We start from the raw sequence: 20,039 nt of genomic DNA, 5'->3' as shown, positions 1-20,039 counted from the left end.
GCAAGGGGATAATTTGAAATGTAAATAAAGAAATATATCGTATAAAAAATTATCCAGCTCAGGAACATCACTGCTGGTTCCAAGACAATGATTACTTTTAAGGCATTGCCTGCCATGAACGCAAAAACGCGGAGGAAGATGATAAGGAGCCTCCGGTATGGAATCGTGGTGCAGATTGAAGCAAGAATTGCCATGACTGCTCCCAAGCACCAAGGGAAGGCCCTGATATTAAACTAGCAACTTTATACACATAACTGACAAAATTGAAAATAACAACTGAAGACATGAACATGGGTACAACTTGTTCTTGTCCCAGAATGTTCTCGATGCTGGATGAGAAGCTGCACAAAACAGACATATTGGTGCCGTGAGGAATAAGGAGAAATTGTGGACAGAAACGTGGAGACCAAAGGACTTCTGAGGCTGGGTTGTGTGTACAGAATATGTGCATGGTCAGATGCAGGGAATGCAGGGTGTCCATAAGCAGAATGAGAGAGATGTGGTAAACATTTGTAAATCTACAATGTTGCCTAAGATAAAATTTATACCCGGATTTGGGAAGCCGCAGAGGCTGGGTCTGAGAGAGTTCCTGGTAGGCTCCATAGAAGGGAGGCCCAGAAGACTAAAGGCAACCGTAGACTCGCTGTACCCAACCTCAGAATGCCATCTACCCAATCCCTGCTTCAATATTGCCTGATGTTCCTAATCCTTCAGAAGCACATTCTAACGAATTTAGCACAATAGTCCCAAGTGATGTAGGTCTGCCATGTTTTGGAGAGCACAAATTTCTTGTGGTTCTTTTCTTGTTTTGTTTGCATTGGAAATCGATTCTTTTCCCATAGAAGTGATGACATAAAAATTGTCGATAATGATATACAAATATGTGATATAAATATCTTCAGGCACTATAAAAAGTAGCTTCAGACTGTAAGTTCATATAGGCTGGAAAGAGTTCTGCAGAGAGGCTTTGAGTGGTAGCTCAGTGGTAGAGCGCATACCTTGCATGTATGTTGTCCCGGGTTCGATTCCCGGCCTCTCCAAGCTTTTTGTTTTTTTCTCTTCAGGATCAGTTTCTAGACAGGATCTAGAAGACGTGTCAGTAAAGACCTCCGTAGTCTGGGGCGTATGGTCAAAGTGCTCATCTATAACGGTGACAACAATATTCCACTCTAACCTTGAAGATGTTCCCATGGAGACCTCTTAGTCTGGGGAGTACAGCGTGGTCATCGCTCTGGGATTATGTTTCCTCACAGCTTCTGCCTTCATGCTGCTGGCAGTTTCCTAGTGGGTATGCTTTCTCGGGTGAACGACGTCAAGGAAGAATGACTTCTGCTTTGAGAGAAATAAGGGAGGATACTGGGTAGGAGAAAAGTCTGTTTCAGGGACAGGATCAAGACACTTTCTTCTATGTTTCCCCCCTTGACCCTGTGTTTGATCTTCAAGGTTCATCCTTCCTCGGTGCTTTTCCAAACTCACATTTGCTTGCTGAAGAAATAACTTCAACCCTTGTCAGGGAGCCCCAGAGACTGAGTCTCAGACATGTCAGTAACTGAAGCCCACTGGAGGCACCCATTCATGACCACAGCCGCAGCCTCACTCTACCCAAACTCTCAATGCCATCTTCCCAACCTATGCCAGACCGGACATACCCTGCAGTCACTCATTATTATTAATTTGACATGATACTGACAATTCATTGTGGGTCTGCCATGTTTTGAAGAACTTATGATTTCTTTTATTTTTAAAAGTTTGAGTTTTATTTTATACAGAAAATAAAACACAGGTACTGTTCAGCTGTACTGTAAATCTGAGTTAAATTTGAAGCAAGCCTAGATATCAAAACATTACATAAATATTTGTGTTGATAGGAATAATCATATTAATATCTCTACTTATCCGATCAGGTGTAGATGTTAAAAGTTACGAACTCTAACACCTAGTGTTAGGTCAAATAAAATGCTTGCATACAAGTTTATACACCGATAACGGGCTGTGTGTAGAACACATACATTCTCACTGACGAACCATGTCACGCGAGGGAATGAACATTACCTTTTTATGTGTAAAATGAGACATAGATAAGGTACATAAAAGAGTCATAAAGTATGTCGGTGACCCGGAGGGGGAATCCTGTTCACTCTGGTGTTAAAGTTACACAGGGAGGCTGGAAATTTAGCTCAGTTTTAGAACATTTCTGTAGAACATACAAGGTCCTGTGACTTACACCCAGTATAGCCCACAGAGGATCACACAGAGGGACGCAGTCAGAGCAAAAAAAGGCAAGAGATCCTTAAGCGAGCCAGTATACCCTGAGTCCAGAAAAATGAAGACTTCACAAAACCATTACTAAGCCATTATATAACTATGGGGAGTAACCAGAAACAGGGAAAGGCCCAAAACTCATTTCTTCGTGTCAGTGGGGGATGGAGTGAGGGGGTGGATTTTTAAGGTAATTGGTAAGTTGGAAGTGAGCAGGTCTGAAGCCGGAGAGCGTTCCTTGCATTGGCTTAACCTTTTTGTACCTGTTGTCATTTTTCTATAAACGTTTTTCTAATTTGTTTGAAAAAAGACTTCTTGTTCTTAATACTATTACTTTGGTTTTGTTGAGTATATTTTCTTTTTTCATAAGAAATCCCATAGCAGCACTTGATTTGAAATTATTAATTGCAGGCAGTGAAGAGATGCAGATGCCGGCATGTTGTAAAAGTGTTGCAGCTCCCTGTAGCTGTAGCCATGTTGCTTCAGTCTCCCTAGGTTTATATGGACTGTGATGGAAGGACTGTTACCCTTGATGATGTAGCTCAGCAGTAGAGCGACTGCCTTCTGTTCTAGTGGACCTGGGTTCGACTCCCAGCATCTCGGGGGTCCTTTTTGTGTTCTGGTTTTGTTTCTTCACAAGATATCCAGGCTTTAATTTTTTGCTGGGAGAGCATATATGCATAGGTAATTACTGGTTAAAGCGTTCATCTAGGACCATAAGGACAATGGTCATCAATAATCCAGTTATTTCCCTGAGGTTTTAATAGTCTGGTGAGTACAGTGTGGATGTGCCTCCAGGATTGTTTTGTTCTGAGCTTGAGTGAAGCTCTGCTTTCAAGCTGGTGGCAGTTTCCCTAGTGGGTGGCTTTCTCAGGTGACAGATAGCAAGGGTCAATGAGTTCTGCTTGGAGAGAAAAGAAGGGAGGATTGGGCAGAATGTTCCTAGTTACTGAACAGAGAACTGGAGCGTTGTGGTTGCCATGGAAACCAACGTCTTTGTGGACTCTGTTAAAATGTCTACATAGGTGATATACTGATGGGAGCATTCTCTGTAGCCAAGCTTATGTGTTCCCAGTGGTGAGCACTTGAATTTCTCTGAGGGAGGGAAGACAGATGCAACTATTCCTGACCCGAGTATCTATGTATGTATATATGTATGTACACACACACACACACACACACACACACACACACACACAACTACAGTATAACATATGAGCGGGAACGTCTGTCAGAGGAGAGGCGTTCTCACATGCCTACAGGAATCTCAGAGCCCTGTAGGATAATATAGTCCCTCAGAAGAATCTGAAGGGAAATACTTTCTCCTACAGTTCTGTTTAAGTTTCCACAACTTTCCTAATGGAGCCATTAGGCAGGAAACAAACATTTAAATCTAGAGCACGTCAGGAACACTTCATTTTCAAAACCAATTCTCAGAAGGTGAGCCGCGATTCCTTCTGCCATTTCAAGAGGCTTTGTTTGAGAAAGTTCCGGGGAAACATAATGGGAAACTTTGTTCTTTACTGGCCACATACATTCATCAATAAGTGTAATTTAAGTCTGAAAGAAAGAGCTAGAGTTATCAGTTACAGTAACATAGGACACTAAGGACATTAGCAAACCAGTCATGTGTAGATATCAGAGAACAATCCTTAGGAGATGATTCTCTCCTTTCTCCAGAGCAACAAATGCTTTACCAGCCAAACCACGATGACACTCCAGTAAGTCATACTCTCAGATGTGCTGATTGTACTTTCCATTATGTTTCCTGACCATCTGCTGTCCGAGGAAACAGGCACCACAGCAGAGGTCTTAACCCCCAAACTTAGGACACTGCGACGAGACGAGCGTACATGTGTAGCAGTCTGGTCTATACAGTGTCTGGAGCCATTTGCCACCTCTCTGAAGCAGAGGGAATAAAAGAGGGATAAAGTCTGCCTGGCAGGCAGAGACAAGGCAGGTCAGGGTCTCCTGGACTGCTGAGGCATGGAAAGGTAAGGGGAGGTGCACTTCAGGCTCAAGGCTAGGGGCTACCATTAAAGAAATCAGCCGCCCATGTATTTGTGAGAATGTGTCTGGACTCGGTGAGTTCCTTTGATATTTGTGTCTTTTGCTTCTTTGAGATGGTGGGTGTCGTGTACTCCACACTTGCAGGACCTCACTATATAACCAACGAAGACATTGAAGTCCTGACTCTCCTCCATCTGATTCCCAATGCTGGGATTTGGGGCTTATCCCAGCATGCCTAGGTACTTGTTTATCTTGACAATGTAGCACACTCTCTCACTACTGTAGGTTCATAATCTGTTTTCACATCAAGTACCATTGTTTCTACATTTCCTTCATGATATAATATGGGCCCTTTTTATTTCTATAGAAATGGTTAATCAGCGTGCTAATTTGCTTTCCAATTTCTTCTAAGAAGTTGTAGGATTTGCATGGGAAAACAGAGTGCATCTATATCTTAATGCTGAAGTCATGGGAACCATAACCATAGTGGCTTGGTGGTGCTCTGTTGGAGGGGAGGAACTTTTAGCAGGGAGTACCTAGCTGGAGCAAGTACATCACTTGGGTGAGCGTTGGCATTTATAGCCTCAATGCACTGGTGTTCTCTGTGCTTCTTGAGTGTGGATGCAAATGTGCTCAGTCGTGTTCCTGCTCTTGCTCACACACCGGCCTCCTTCCTTGTCCTCCCTACTTTAAAATGTCTCTTCCTCCCAAACAGAGTCTGAGAAAATTGCTTCCCTGTTAGTTTGTGTCCATTGCACCATTTTATCACTGCAACAGAAGAAGTATTAATACAGTGCATGTGAGCACAAATAGCTCAATTATGCCAGGCATGGCGGCACAGGCCATTAAGACCTCAGCGGATGGGAGGCAGAAACATTTGCATCTCTAGGACTTCAACCAGGCCTGTCAGGACCGCACAGGAGACTTTGTCTCAAAACAATAGTAGGAATACTCTAGCCTCAGACTATAAACTGCCTGTTTTCGTCAATGTTCACATTCTCCACAATCTTAATTTGTATTCTCATTGGTGTCCAAGATCTACTAGCCTCACATGGAGTCAGTCATCACACAAGTTCCATGTCCATATTGAAATTGTTACCTTGTATCACAATGGAGTTCTCTATGTCTTCCTATGGGATTGCCCTTGAGGTTACATTACACAGGTCTTTTCATTGTTGAAATAATTATTTCCCCAACTTGCTTTTGCATTCAGAAAGGCATGTTAATTTCATCCACCATCTTTAATCACTTCTCATATCTTTTTCTTATCTTTCTTGTATTTTAGCTTTAGTCGATGCTCTGTTGCATGACTCTAACGTAGGCATGAATGGCTAACATTTTCCTAGTGAATTTAGACCTGCATTACTGTTTGCTCAAACACTTTTATTGCACTTTGATTTTAGTTTTCCCTGTAACATTAACGTCATAACTCCCCCCTGATTTCTACTTATACTTAGGTACATGTGCTTGTATTTAAGTGTTCAAGATATTATTCGTATGCCTTAAATAAGGTATATGACTTGTAAAGGATTAGTTTTACATTCTATATCAAGAGGTAATAATTTTGCCTTCTTTCTAATTAGTTATATCCATTTATATTCTTTCCATATATGTATATGTTTGCTTAACATGTCAATGCCAGAGGACAACTTTCAGGAGTGTTCCTCTGCTTAGGTCATGTGGGTCCTGGGGATACATTGTAGGCCATCAGATGAAGTGCCAGGCACCATCGTACCTGGTACCCCACATACATTATTATATGATCCATATATATGGTCATTTGGCTTCAGATCTGTCCCTGTGTTTGTAAGTTCGTAATTCATGCCCACAGTTGCAGAAAATCTTCTACTGGGCTGTGAATATCACTGTACTAATTTTGGGGTCTTGAGAATGAACTAGGGTCTAACCCATGCAAAACCTACGCTCTGACGCTGAGAAATTTCCCCCAGACACAGGAAATCTACTTTATTGGCCATTTGTTTTGAAGTAGTATATAGTGCAACACTCATCATTTGCAGTTGCTTTTTAATTGACTTCTTTTTGTGTGGGGGATATCAGACCCCAGACCTTCCAAATGTCTGCCAAGTGGTGTCTCTACCGCCAACTTTCATTCCCATCCAAATATTAATTCTTAGAGCAGTTACTGCATTTACTGATTGATTGATTGATCCATCTACTCATTTATTTATTCATTTAGTCAACTATCTATCTATCTATCTATCTATCTATCTATCTATCTATCTATCTATCTATTTTACTGTGGGCAGAGAGTTCATATGCCAGAGCACATTGCTAGAGGTCAGAGGACAAAGACAACAACTTGTGGGAATCAGAGATCTACTTCCCTCTTGTGCTTTTAGTTATTACACCCAGGCCTTTGACATAAGTTTGACTGCTGCCTGGGGCGTGTTGATGTCTCCAGTATTACCTTCTTAGTAAACGTAGTGTCTTGCCTAGGAAAAGTCTTAGTTCCTAATACAGAGATGTGAGGTGGTAAAAATGCGGACTGCACATGAAATGATGCATACAAATGCACACATATTAAAGTTCCAAAATCGTGTTAAATAATAATCGTGAAATTGAGAATCACATACTTGGTACAATAGTGAAGTAGGGCATTGCCTACAAGTGTGATTTCAAGATAAGTGTGATTGAGGAAACTCACAATCCCAGGATTTGGGAGAGAGAGATTGAACTGTTGCAAGTTTTAGGTCAGTCTGCATAATGAGTTCTAGAGCACTTAGGGCTACAGAGTAAGACCCTATATCAAAATAATATATAGAAGTGTGATTTCAGCTTTCAATGCAATGCATATGATGAACACATTTCGTATATATATATCACCTATGAAAACATATATAAATATAGGTATCACATAGATGCACCCATGTAGATCCTGGCTTCTGCATCTACTGAGATATATTGAACTCCCTTTTATCATATAATTACTTGATTACTAAATGAATCCATTCTTTAAATGGGCACACTGATAACACCTGGACGGTCTTGAGAAAATGGCCATTGTGTGGCCCTATTGACAGTGTCTGACGCATATAACATACCAAATATACGTTCCTGACATGAGCATCACTTTGCTCACAATCATGAAAGGCTGCACCTAACGACTTTCCAAAACAATTCCTGTACTCTAGGACTATCCGTTCCACAAAGTCTTTCAAATCAAAATGCTGGCTATAGAGATACATGCAATTATAAGCAACAGTCTTGTAGATGGTGACTGGGTGGGACCATTTGTCTTCCAGTCAATTCTTAGGTTTGTGAGAGATGTTTCCTCAAATGAATAAATCAAAAAGTGATAGATTAAGTCTCCTAAGGAATACTTGTGGCCTTCACCTGAATGTCAACATCTACATGCAATGAGCACACACAAATACACACACACACACACACATGAACACACACACACACATGAACACATGCACAGGCTCACACAGTGCAAATAAACATTTACAAAAATGCATTGGTTAGATGTGGAGGTTTTGATCCATCTGGACTTAAACTTTGTACAGGGTGATAAACATGGATCAATCTGCATTCTTCTACATGTTGACCTCCAGTTGAACCAGCACCATTTGCTGAAAATGCTATCTTTTTTCCATTGAATGGTTTTGGCTCCTTTGTGAAAAATCAAGGGACCATAGGTGTGTGGGTTCATTTCAAGGCCTTCAATTCTATTCCATTGGTCTATCTGTCAGTTTCTGTACCAATACCATGCAGTTTTTATCACTATTGCTCTGTAATACTGCTTGAGGTCAGGGATAGTGATAGTGATACCCCCTGAAGTCCTTTTATTGTTTTTTTTCTTTTCTTTTTTTTTTTTTCGGAGCTGGGGACCGAACCCAGGGCCTTGCGCTTCCTAGGCAAGCGCTCTACCACTGAGCTAAATCCCCAACCCCCAAGTCCTTTTATTGTTAAGGACAGTTTTAGCTGTCCTGTGTTTTTTGTTATTCTAGATGAATTTGCAAATTGTTCTCTCTAACTCTTTGAAGAATTGCATTGGTATTTTGATGGGGATTGCATTTAATCTGTAGATCGCTTTTGGTAAAATGGCCATTTTTACTATATTAATCCTGCCAATCCATGAGCATGGGAGATCTTTCCATCTTCTGAGGTCGTCTTCAATTTCTTTCTTCAGAGGCTTGAAGTTCTTATTGTACAGATCTTTTACTTACTTGGTTAAAGTCACACCAAGGTACTTTATATTATTTGGATCTATTATGAAGGGTGTCGTTTCCCTAATTTCTTTCTCGGCTTGTTTCTCTTTTGTGTAGAGGAAGGCTACTGATTTATTTGAGTTAATTTTATACCCAGCCACTTTGCTGAAGTTGTTTATCAGCTTTAGTAGTTCTCTGGTGGAACTTTTGGGATCACTTAAATAAACTATCATATCATCTGCAAAAAGTGATAGTTTGACTTCTTCTTTTCTGATCTGTATCCCCTTGACCTCCTTTTGTTGTCTGATTGCTCTGGCTAGAACTTCAAGAACTATATTTAATAAGTAGGGAGAGAGTGGGCAGCCTTGTCTAATCCCTGATTTTAGTGGGATTGCTTCAAGTTTCTCTCCATTTAGTTTAATGTTAGCAACTGGTTTGCTGTATATGGCTTTTACTATGAATAGGTATGGGCCTTGAATTCCTATTCTTTCCAGGACTTTTATCATGAAGGGGTGTTGAATTTTGTCAAATGCTTTCTCAGCATCTAATGAAATGATCATGTGGTTTTGTTCTTTCAGTTTCTTTATATAATGGATCACGTTGATGATTTTCTGTATATTAAACCATCCCTGCATGCCTGGGATGAAGCCTACTTGATCATGGTGGATGATTGTTTTGATGTGCTCTTGGATTCGGTTTGCCAGAATTTTATTGAGTATTTTTGCGTCGATAATCATAAGGGAAATTGGTCTGAAGTTCTTTTTCTTTGTTGGGTCTTTGTGTGGTTTAGGTATAAGAGTAATTGTGGCTTCATAGAAGGAATTCGGTAGTGATCCATCTGTTTCAATTTTGTGGAATAGTTTGGATAATATTGGTATGAGGTCTTCTATGAAGGTTTGATAGAAATCTGCACTAAAACCGTCTGGACCTGGGCTCTTTTTGGTTGGGAGAACTTTAATGACTGCTTCTATTTCCTTAGGAGTTATGGGGTTGTTTAACTGGTTTTCTGTTCCTGATTTAACTTCGATAACTGGTATCGGTCTAGGAAATTGTCCTTTTCCTGCAGATTTTCAAGTTATGTTGAATATAGGCTTTTATAGTAAGATCTGATGATTTTTTGAATTTCCTCTGATTCTGTAGTTATGTCTCCCTTTTCATTTCTGATTTTGTTAATTTGGACACACTCTCTGTGTCCTCTCGTTAGTCTGGCTAAGGGTTTATCTATCTTGTTGATTTTCTCAAAGAAACAACTCTTGGTTCTGTTGATTCTTTCTGTGGTCCTTTTTGTTTCTACTTGGCTGATTTCAGCTCTGAGTTTGATTATTTACTGCCTTCTACTCCTCTTGGGTGTATTTGCTTCTTTTTGTTCTAGAGCTTGTAGGTGTGCTGTCAAGCTGGTGACATATGCTCTTTCCTGTTTCTTTCTGCAGGCACTCAGCGCTATGAGTTTTCCTCTTAGCACAGCTTTCATTGTGTCCCATAAGTTTGGGTATGTTGTACCTTCATTTTCATTAAATTCTAAGAAGTCTTTAATTTCTTTCTTTATTTCTTCCTTGACCAGGTTATCGTTGAGTAGAGCATTGATCAACTTCCACGTATATGTCGGCGTTTTTCCGTTATTGTTATTGAAGACCAGCTTTAGCCCGTGGTGGTCTGATAGCAGGCATTGGATTATTTCTATCTTTCTGTACCTGTTGAGGCCCGTTTTTTGACCAATTATATGGTCAATTTTGGAGAAATTACCATGAGGAGCTGAGAAGAATGTATATCCTTTTGCTTTATGATAGAATGTTCTATAAATATCTGTTAAGTCCATTTGGCTCATGACTTCTCTTAGTCTGTCTATGTCTCTGTTTAATTTCTGTTTCCATGATCTGTCCATTGATGAGAGTGGGGTGTTGAAATCTCCTAATATTATTGTGTGAGGTGCAGTGTGTGTTTTGAGCTTTAGTAACGTTTCTTTTAGGTATGTAGTTGCCCTTGTATTTGGGGCATAGATATTTAGGATTGAGAGTTCATCTTGGTGGATTTTTCCTTTGATGAATATGAAGTGTCCTTCCTTATCTTTTTTGATGAATTTTAGTTGAAAATTGATTTTATTTGATATTAGAATGGCTATCCAGCTTGCTTCTGACTATTTGCTTCGAAAGTTTTTTACAGACTTTCACTCTGAGGTAGTGTCTGTCTTTGTCTCTGTGGTGGGTTTCCTGTAGGCAGCTGAATGCAGGGTCCTCGTTGAGTATCCATTTTGTTAATCTATGTCTTTTTATTGGGGAGTTGAGTCCACTGATGTTGAGAGATATTAAGGAATAGTGATTATTGCTTCCAGTTATATTCATATTTGGATGTGAGGTTATGTTTGTGTGCTTTCATTCTCTTTTTTTTGTTGCCAAGACGATTAGTTTCTTGCTTCTTCTAGGGTATAGCTTGCCTCCTTATGTTGGGCTTTACCATTTATTATCCTTTGTAGTGCTGGATTTGTAGAAAGATATTGTGTAAATTTGGTTTTGTCATGGAATATCTTGGTTTCTCCATCAATGTTAATTGAGAGTTTTGCTGGATACAGTAACCTGGGCTGGCATTTGTGTTCTCTTAGGGTCTGTATGACATCAGTCCAGGATCTTCTGGCCTTCATAGTTTCTGGCGAGAATTCTGGTGTGATTCTGATAGGTCTGCCTTTATATGTTACTTGACCTTTTTCCCTTACTGCTTTTAATATTCTTTCTTTATTTTGTGCGTTTGGTGTTTTGACAATTATGTGACGGGAGGTGTTTCTTTTCTGGTCCAATCCATTTGGAGTTCTGTAGACTTCTTGTAGGCTTATGGGTATCTTTCTTTAGGTTAGGGAAGTTTTCTTCTATGATTTTGTTGAAGATATTTACTGGTCCTTTGAGCTGGGAGTCTTCACTCTCTTCTATACCTATTATCCTTAGGTTTGATCTCCTCATTGAGTCCTGGATTTCCTGTATGTTTTGGACCAGTAGCTTTTTCCGCTTTACATTATCTTTGACAGTTGAGTCGATGATATCTTTTTTTTTAATTTTTTTTATTAACTTGAGTATTTCTTATATACATTTCAAGTGTTATTCCCTTTCCCGGTTTCCTGGCAAACATCCCCCTCCCCCCTCCCCTTCCTTATGGGTGTTCCCCTCCCAACCCTCCCCCAATTGCCGCCCTCCCCCCAACAGTCTAGTTCACTGGGGGTTCTGTGTTAGAAGGACCCAGGGCTTCCCCTTCCACTGGTGCTCTTACTAGTATATTCATTGCTACCTGTGAGGTCAGAGTCCAGGGTCAGTCCATGTATAGTCTTTAGGTAGTGGCTTAGTCCCTGGAAGCTCTGGTTGGTTGGCATTGTTGTACATATGGTGTCTTGAGCCCCTTCAAGCTCTTCCAGTCCTTTCTCGATTCCTTCAACGGGGGTCCTATTCTCAGTTCAGTGGTTTGCTGATGGCATTCGCCTCTGTGTTTGCTGTATTCTGTCTGTGTCTCTCAGGAGAGATCTACATCCGGCTCCTGTCGCTCAGCACTTCTTTGCTTCATCCAACTTGTCTAATTGGATGGCTGTATATGTATGGGCCACATGTGGGGCAGGCTCTGAATGGGTGTTCCTTCATCTCTGTTTTAATCTTTGCCTATCTATTCCCTGACAAGGGTATTCTTGTTCCCCTTTTAAAGAAGGAGTGAAGCATTCACATTTTGTTCATCTGTCTTGAGTTTCATTTGTTCTAGGCATCTAGGGTAATTGAAGCATTTGGGCTAATAGCCACTTATCAATGAGTGCATGCCATGTATGTCTTTCTGTGATTGGGTTAGCTCACTCAGGATGATATTTTCCAGTTCCAACCATTAGCCTACGAATTTCATAAAGTCGTTGTTTTTGATAGCTGAGTAATATTCCATTGTGTAGATGTACCACATTTTCTGTATCCATTCCTCTGTTGAAGGGCATCTGGGTTCTTTCCAGCTTCTGGCTATTATAAATAAGGCTGTGATGAACATAGTGGAGCATGTGTCTTTTTTATATGTTGGGGCATCTATTGGGTATATGCCCAAGAGAGGTATAGCTGGATCCTCAGGTAGTTCAATATCCAATTTTCTGAGGAACCTCCAGACTGATTTCCAGAATGGTGTACCAGTCTGCAATCCCACCAACAATGGAGGAGTGTTCCTCTTTCTCCACATCCTCACCAGCATCTGCTGTCACCTGAGTTTTTGATCTTAGCCATTCACACTGGTGTGAGGTGAAATCTCAGGGTTGTTTTGATTTGCATTTCCCTTATGACTAAAGATGTTGAACATTTCTTTAGGTGTTTCTCAGCCATTCGGCATTCCTCAGCTATGAATTCTTTGTTTAGCTCTGAACCCCATTTTTTAATAGGGTTATTTGTCTCGCTGCGGTCTAACATCTTGAGTTCTTTGTATATTTTGGATATAAGGCCTCTGTCTGTTCTAGGATTGGTAAAGATCTTTTCCCAATCTGTTGGTTGCCGTTTTGTCCTAACCACAGTGTCCTTTGCCTTACAGAAGCTTTGCAGTTTTATGAGATCCCATTTGTCGATTCTTGATCTTAGACCATAAGCCATTGGTGTTTTGTTCAGGAAAATTTTTCCAGTGCCCATGTGATGCAGATGCTTCCCTAGTTTTTCTTCTATTAGTTTGAGTGTGTCTGGTTTGATGTAGAGGTCCTTGATCCACTTGGACTTAAGCTTTGTACAGGGTGATGAGGATGTATCGATCTGCATTCTTCTACATGGCGCCCTCCAGTTGAACCAGCACCATTTGTTGAAAATGCTATCTTTTTTCCATTGGATGGTTTTGGCTCCTTTGTCAAAAATCAAGTGACCATAGGTGTGTGGGTTCATTTCTGGGACTTCAATTCTATTCCATTGGTCTATCTGTCCGTCTCTGTACCAATACCAGGCAGTTTTTATCACTATTGCTCTGTAACACTGCTTGAGTTCAGGGATAGTGATTCCCCCTGAAGTCCTTTTATTGTTGAGGATAGTTTTAGCTATCCTGGGTTTTTTGTTATTCCAGATGAATTTGCAAATTGTTCTGTCTAGCTCTTTGAAGAATTGGATTGGTATTTTGATGGGGATTGCATTGAATGTGTAGATCGCTTTTGGTAAAATGGCCATTTTTACTATATTAATCCTGCCAATCCATGAGCATGGGAGATCTTTCCATCTTCTGAGGTCTTCTTCAATTTCTTTCTTCAGAGTCTTGAAGTTCTCATTGTACAGATCTTTTACTTGCTTGGTTAAAGTCACACCAAGTTACTTTATATTATTTGGGTCTATTATGAAGGGTGTCGTATCCCTAATTTCTTTCTCGGCTTGTTTCTCTTTTGTGTAGAGGAAGGCTACTGATTTATTTGAGTTAATTTTATACCCAGCCACTTTGCTGAAGTTGTTTATCAGCTTTAGTAGTTCTCTGGTGGAACTTTTGGGATCACTTAAATAAACTATCATATCATCTGCAAAAAGTGATAGTTTGACTTCTTCTTTTCTGATCTGTATCCCCTTGACCTCCTTTTGTTGTCTGATTGCTCTGGCTAGAACTTCAAGAACTATATTTAATAAGTAGGGAGAGAGTGGGTAGCCTTGTCTAGTCCCTGATTTTAGTGGGATTGCTTCAAGTTTCTCTCCATTTAGTTTAATGTTAGCAACTGGTTTGCTGTATATGGCTTTTACTATGAATAGGTATGGGCCTTGAATTCCTATTCTTTCCAGGACTTTTATCATGAAGGGGTGTTGAATTTTGTCAAATGCTTTCTCAGCATCTAATGAAATGATCATATGGTTTTGTTCTTTCAGTTTGTTTATATAATGGATCACGTTGATGGTTTTCTTTATATTAAACCATCCCTGCATGCCTGGGATGAAGCCTACTTGATCATGGTGGATGATTGTTTCGATGTGCTCTTGGATTCGGTTTGCCAGAATTTTATTGAGTATTTTTGCGTCGATATTCATAAGGGAAATTGGTCTGAAGTTCTCTTTCTTTGTTGGGTCTTTGTGTGGTTTAGGTATAAGAGTAATTGTGGCTTCATAGAAGGAATTCAGTAGTGATCCATCTGTTTCAATTTTGTGGAATAGTTTGGATAATATTGGTATGAGGTCTTCTATGAAGGTTGGATAGAATTCTGCACTAAAACCGTCTGGACCTGGGCTCCTTTTGTTTGGGAGAACTTTAATGACTGCTTCTATTTCCTTAGGAGTTACGGGGTTGTTTAACTGGTTTACCTGTTCCTGCTTTAACTTCGGTACCTGGTATCTGTCTAGGAAATTGTCCATTTCCTGTAGATTTTCAAGTTTTGTTGAATATAGGCTTTTATAGTAAGATCTGATGATTTTTTGAATTTCCTCAGAATCTGTAGTTATGTCTCCCTTTTCATTTCTGATTTTGTTAATTTGGACACACTCTCTGTGTCCTCTCGTTAGTCTGGCTAAGGGTTTATCTATCTTGTTGATTTTCTCAAAGAACCAACTTTTGTTTCTGTTGATACTTTCTATAGTCCTTTTTGTTTCTACTTGGTTGATTTCAGCTCTGAGTTTGATTATTTCCTGCCTTCTACTCCTCCTGGGTGTATTTGCTTCTTTTTGTTCTAGAGCTTGTAGGTGTGCTGTCTAGCTGCTGACATATGCTCTTTCCTGTTTCTTTCTGCAGGCACTCAGCGCTATGAGTTTTCCTCTTAGCACAGCTTTCATTGTGTCCCATAAGTTTGGGTATGTTGTACCCAATTTAATTTTCATTAAATTCTAAGAAGTCTTTAATTTCTTTCTTTATTTCTTCCTTGACCAGGTTATCGTTGAGTAGAGCATTGTTCAACTTCCACGTATATGTCGGCGTTTTTCCCTTATTTTTATTGAAGACCAGCTTTAGGCCATGGTGGTCTGATAGCAGGCATTGGATTATTTCTATCTTTCTGTACCTGTTGAGGCCGGTTTTTTGACCAATTATATGGTCAATTTTGGAGAAATTACCATGAGGAGCTGAGAAGAATGTATATCCTTTTGCTTTATGATAGAATGTTCTATAAATATCTGTTAAGTCCATTTGGCTCATGACTTCCCTTAGTCTGTCTATGTCTCTGTTTAATTTCTGTTTCCATGATCTGTCCATTGATGAGAGTGGGGTGTTGAAATCTCCTAATATTATTGTGTGAGGTGCAGTGTGTGTTTTGAGCTTTAGTAACGTTTCTTTTACGTATGTAGTTGCCCTTGTATTTGGGGCATAGATATTTAGGATTGAGAGTTCATCTTGGTGGATTTTTCCTTTGATGAATATGAAGTGTCCTTCCTTATCTTTTTTGATGAATTTTAGTTGAAAATTGATTTTATTTGATATTAGAATGGCTACTCCAGCTTTCTTCTTCCGACCATTTGCTTGGAAAGTTGTTTTCCAGCCTTTCACTCTGAGGTAGTGTCTGTCTTTGTCTCTGAGGTGTGTTTCCTGTAGGCAGCAGAATGCAGGGTCCTCGTTGCATGTCCAGTTCGTTAATCTATGTCCTTTTTTTGGGGAGTCAAGGCCATTGATGTTGAGAGATATTAAGGAATAGTGATCATTGCTTCCTGTTATATTCATATTTGAATATGAGGTTATGTTTGTGTGCTTTTCTTCTCTTTGTTTTGTTGCCAAGACGATTAGTTTCTTGCTTCTTCTAGGGTATAGCTTGCCTCCTTATGTTGGGCTTTACCCTTTATTATCCTTTGTAGTGCTGGATTTGTAGAAAGATATTGTGTAAATTTGGTTTTGTCATGGAATATCTTGGTTTCTCCATCAATGTTAATTGAGAGTTTTGCAGGATACAGTAACCTGAGCTGGCAGTTGTGTTCTCTTAGGGTCTGTGTGACATCTGTCCAGGATCTTCTGGCTTTCATAGTTTCTGGCAAAAAGTCTGGTGTGATTCTGACAGGTCTGCCTTTATATGTTACTTGACCTTTTTCCCTTACTGCTTTTAATATTCTTTCTTTATTTTGTGCATTTGATGTTTTGATTGTTATGTGATGGGAGGAGTTTCTTTTCTGGTCCAATCCATTTGGAGTTCTGTAGACTTCTTGTAGGCTTATGGGTATCTTTCTTTAGGTTAGGGAAGTTTTCTTCTATGATTTTGTTGAAGATATTTACTGGTCCTTTGAGCTGGGAGTCTTCACTCTCTTCTATACCTATTATCCTTAGGTTTGATCTCCTCGTTGAGTCCTGGATTTCCTGTATGTTTTGGACCAGTAGCTTTTTCCACTTTACATTATCTTTGACAGTTGAGTCGATGATTTCTATGGAATCTTCTGCTCCAGAGATTCTCTCTTCTATCTCTTGTATTCTGTTGGTGAAGCTTGTATGTACGGCTCCTTGTATTTTCTTTTGGTTTTCTATATCCAGGGTTGTTTCCATGTGTTCTTTCTTGATTGCTTCTATTTCCATTTTCAATTCCTTCAACTGTTTGATTGTGTTTTCCTGGAATTCTTTCAGGGATTTTTGTGATTCCTCTCTGTAGTCTTCTACTTGTTTATTTATGTTTTCCTGTGTTTCTCTAAGGAAGTTCTTCACGTCTTTCTTGAAGTCCTCCAGCATCATGATCAAATATGATTTTGAAACTAGATCTTGCTTTTCTGGTGTGTTTGGATATTCAGTGTTTGCTTTGGTGGGAGAATTGGGCTCTGATGATGCCATGTAGTCTTGGTTTTTGTTGCTTGGATTCCTGCGTTTGCCTCTCGCTATCAGATTATCTCTAGTGTTTCTTTGTTCTTCTATTTCTGACAGTGGCTAGACTGTCCTATAAGCCTGTGTGTCAGGGCTGCTGTAGACCTGTTTTCCTTTTTTCTTTCAGCCAGTTATGGGAACAGAGTGTTCTGCTTTCGGGTGGGTAGTTTTTCCTATCTACAGTTCTTCAGCTGTTCCTGTGGGCCTGTGTCCTGAACTCAATAGGCAGGTCGCTTGCAGTAGGAACGTTTGTCTTACCTGATGTCCTGAGGCTCAAGTTTGCTCGTGGGGTGTTTCTTATGAGCTCTCCGTGGGGGCAGCAACCAGGAAGATCTTCACTGCCCTTTCCAGGAGCTTTCGTGCACCAGGGTTCCAGATGGTGTTTGGTGTTTTCCTCTGGAGTCAGAGATGTGGGCAGAGTGCAGTCTTTTCTGGTTTCCCAGGCGTGTCTGCCTCTCTGAAGGTTTAGCTCTCCCTCCCACGGGATTTGGGTGCAGAGAACTGTTTATCTGGTCTTTCCCTTCAGGGTCCGGCGGTGTCTCAGGCGCAGGGATCCTGCCGCTCCTGGGCCCTCCCCTACGGGAACCCAGAAGCCGTATACAGTTTCCTCTTGGGCCAGGGATGTGGGCAGGGGTGGGCAGTGTTGGTGGTCTCTTCCGCTCTGCAGTCTCAGGAGTGCCCACCTTTCCAGGCACTGAGGTCTCTCTCCCACGGGGTTTGGGACAGAGAGCTGCTGCGGGTGGGGTCCACGGGTTTGGGATTCCCGCTAAATACCGGAAGTGTCGGTCCTAGCGGAATTTTACCTCTGTGTGTCCTGAGTTCACCAGGCAGGTCTCTTGGAGCAGGAAGGTTTGTCTTACCTGTGGTCCCGAGGCTCAAGTTTGCTCGGGGGTTTTGATTACGAGCTCTCCATGGCAGCCGCAACCAGGAAGATCATTGAAAACTTTTGACATTTAGTTCCCACATGCATGATCTCTACTAAAAGTTTATTCCCCAGATATATTAAATGTGTGTGTGTGTGTGTGTGTGTCATTCATTACACTAAATATATCTGCAAGAACAATAAAAAGGGACAAATGCATGGAATTACAGATTTTAAAAAAATGGCTGACTGATCCATTAAAAATTAATTTTGAGTCGACACCTCTGTCTCCTGCTCGGGATATGTGTCGGCCCGGAGATCTCCGTAATAGATCTCCGTAGTAAACCTCGCCTTTGCTTATTACATCCAAAATGGTCTCTTTGTGTCTGGGGTCTGCGATTTCCCAAGACTTGAATAAGGGTCTCTCTTCAGGGATCTTTCATTTGGGGGCTCGCCCGGGATCTTCGCGACCACCCCAGACTACGAAGACCCCATGGAGACAGTGACTTTTGAGGATGTGCATGTGAACTTCACTCAGGAAGAGTGGGCTTTGCTAGATCCCTTCCAGAAGAAGCTCTACAAAGATGTCATGCTGGAGACCTACAGGAACCTCAATGCTATAGGCTTTAATTGGGAAGAACAAAACATTGAGGAACATTGTCAAAGATCTAGAAGACAGAAGAGGCATGAAAGAAGTCAGAGTGCAGAGATTCCCTCCGAATATACTCACTGTGGAAAACCTTTTGCTTCACATGCTCATAGTCATCCTCAAAAGAATGAAAGGATTCGTTCAGAAAAGAAGCCCTCTGAAGTTATTCAGTGTGTTGAAGCCTATGCTCCTTACACAATTCTCCAAATACATAAAAGAACACAAGCTAGACAGAAACCTTATGAATGTAGTCAACGTGGTAAAGTTTTTGCAAATCACATTAAACTTAAAAAGCATGAAAGACTTCATACTGAAAGGAAACCCTACAAATATAATGAATTTGATAAAGCTTATTCACGACCCAGTAGCCTCCAGAAGCATAAAAGAGTTCACACTGGAGAGAAACCCTACAAATGTAATGAATGTGATAAAGCCTTTTCACGACCCAGTAGACTCAAGCAGCATAAATATATTCACACTGGAGAGAAACCCTACAAGTGTAATGAATGTGATAAAGCCTTTTCACGACCCAATAGCCTCCAGACACATAAAAGTGTTCACACTGGAGAGAAACCCTACAAATGTAATGAATGTGATAAAGCCTTTTCAGGACACAGTAACCTCCAGAAGCACAAAAGAGTTCACACTGGAGAGAAACCCTACAAATGTAATGAATGTGATAAAGCCTTTTCAGAAACCAGTAGCCTCCAGAAGCATAAAAGACTTCACACTGGAGAGAAACCCTACAAATGTAATGAATGTGATAAAGCCTTTTCAGTACACAGTATCCTCTGGAAGCATAAAAGAGTTCACACTGGAGAGAAACCCTACGAATGTAATGAATGTGATAAAGCCTTTTCAGACCACAGTAGCCTCCAGTCGCATAAAAGAGTTCACACTGGAGAGAAACCCTACATATGTAATGAATGTGATAAAGCCTTTTCACGATCCAGTAGCCTCCAGAAGCATAAAAGAGTTCACACTGGAGAGAAACCCTACAAATGTAATGAATGTGATAAAGCCTTTTCACGACCCAGTAGCCTCCAGAAGCATAAAAGAGTTCACACTGGAGAGAAATCCTACAAATGTAATGAATGTGATAAAGCCTTTTCAGTGCACTGTAGCCTCTGGATGCATAAAAGAGTTCACACTGGAGAGAAACCCTACAAATGTAATGAATGTGATAAAGCCTTTTCACAACCCAGTAGACTCCAGCAGCATAAAAGTTCACACTGGACAGAAACCCTAGAAATGTAATGAATGTTATGAAGCCTTTTCAGAACACAGTAGCCTCCAGATTCATAAAAGAATTCACACTGGAGAGAAACCCTACAAATGTAATGAATGCGATAAAGCCTTTTCATACCACACTAGCCTACAA

The 20,039-nt window shown here is 40.5% G+C and overlaps 1 non-coding gene across 1 annotated transcript; it reads left to right on the top strand.

Moving 5' to 3' along the window:
- Positions 1-968: 968 nt before the first annotated feature.
- LOC134484243 (transfer RNA alanine (anticodon UGC)) lies at positions 969-1,040 on the top strand. Its single transcript has one exon. It is a non-coding gene; the product is annotated as a tRNA-Ala (tRNA).
- The last annotated feature ends 18,999 nt before the right edge of the window (positions 1,041-20,039 follow it).

This window comes from Rattus norvegicus, chromosome X (assembly GCF_021556685.1).
Source record: "Rattus norvegicus strain SHRSP/BbbUtx chromosome X, alternate assembly SHRSP_T2T, whole genome shotgun sequence".
In the NCBI taxonomy this organism is placed as follows: Eukaryota; Metazoa; Chordata; class Mammalia; order Rodentia; family Muridae; genus Rattus; species Rattus norvegicus.
The sequence above is the reverse complement of the archived record's forward strand: the minus strand, read 5'-3'. Positions and strand labels throughout refer to the sequence as shown.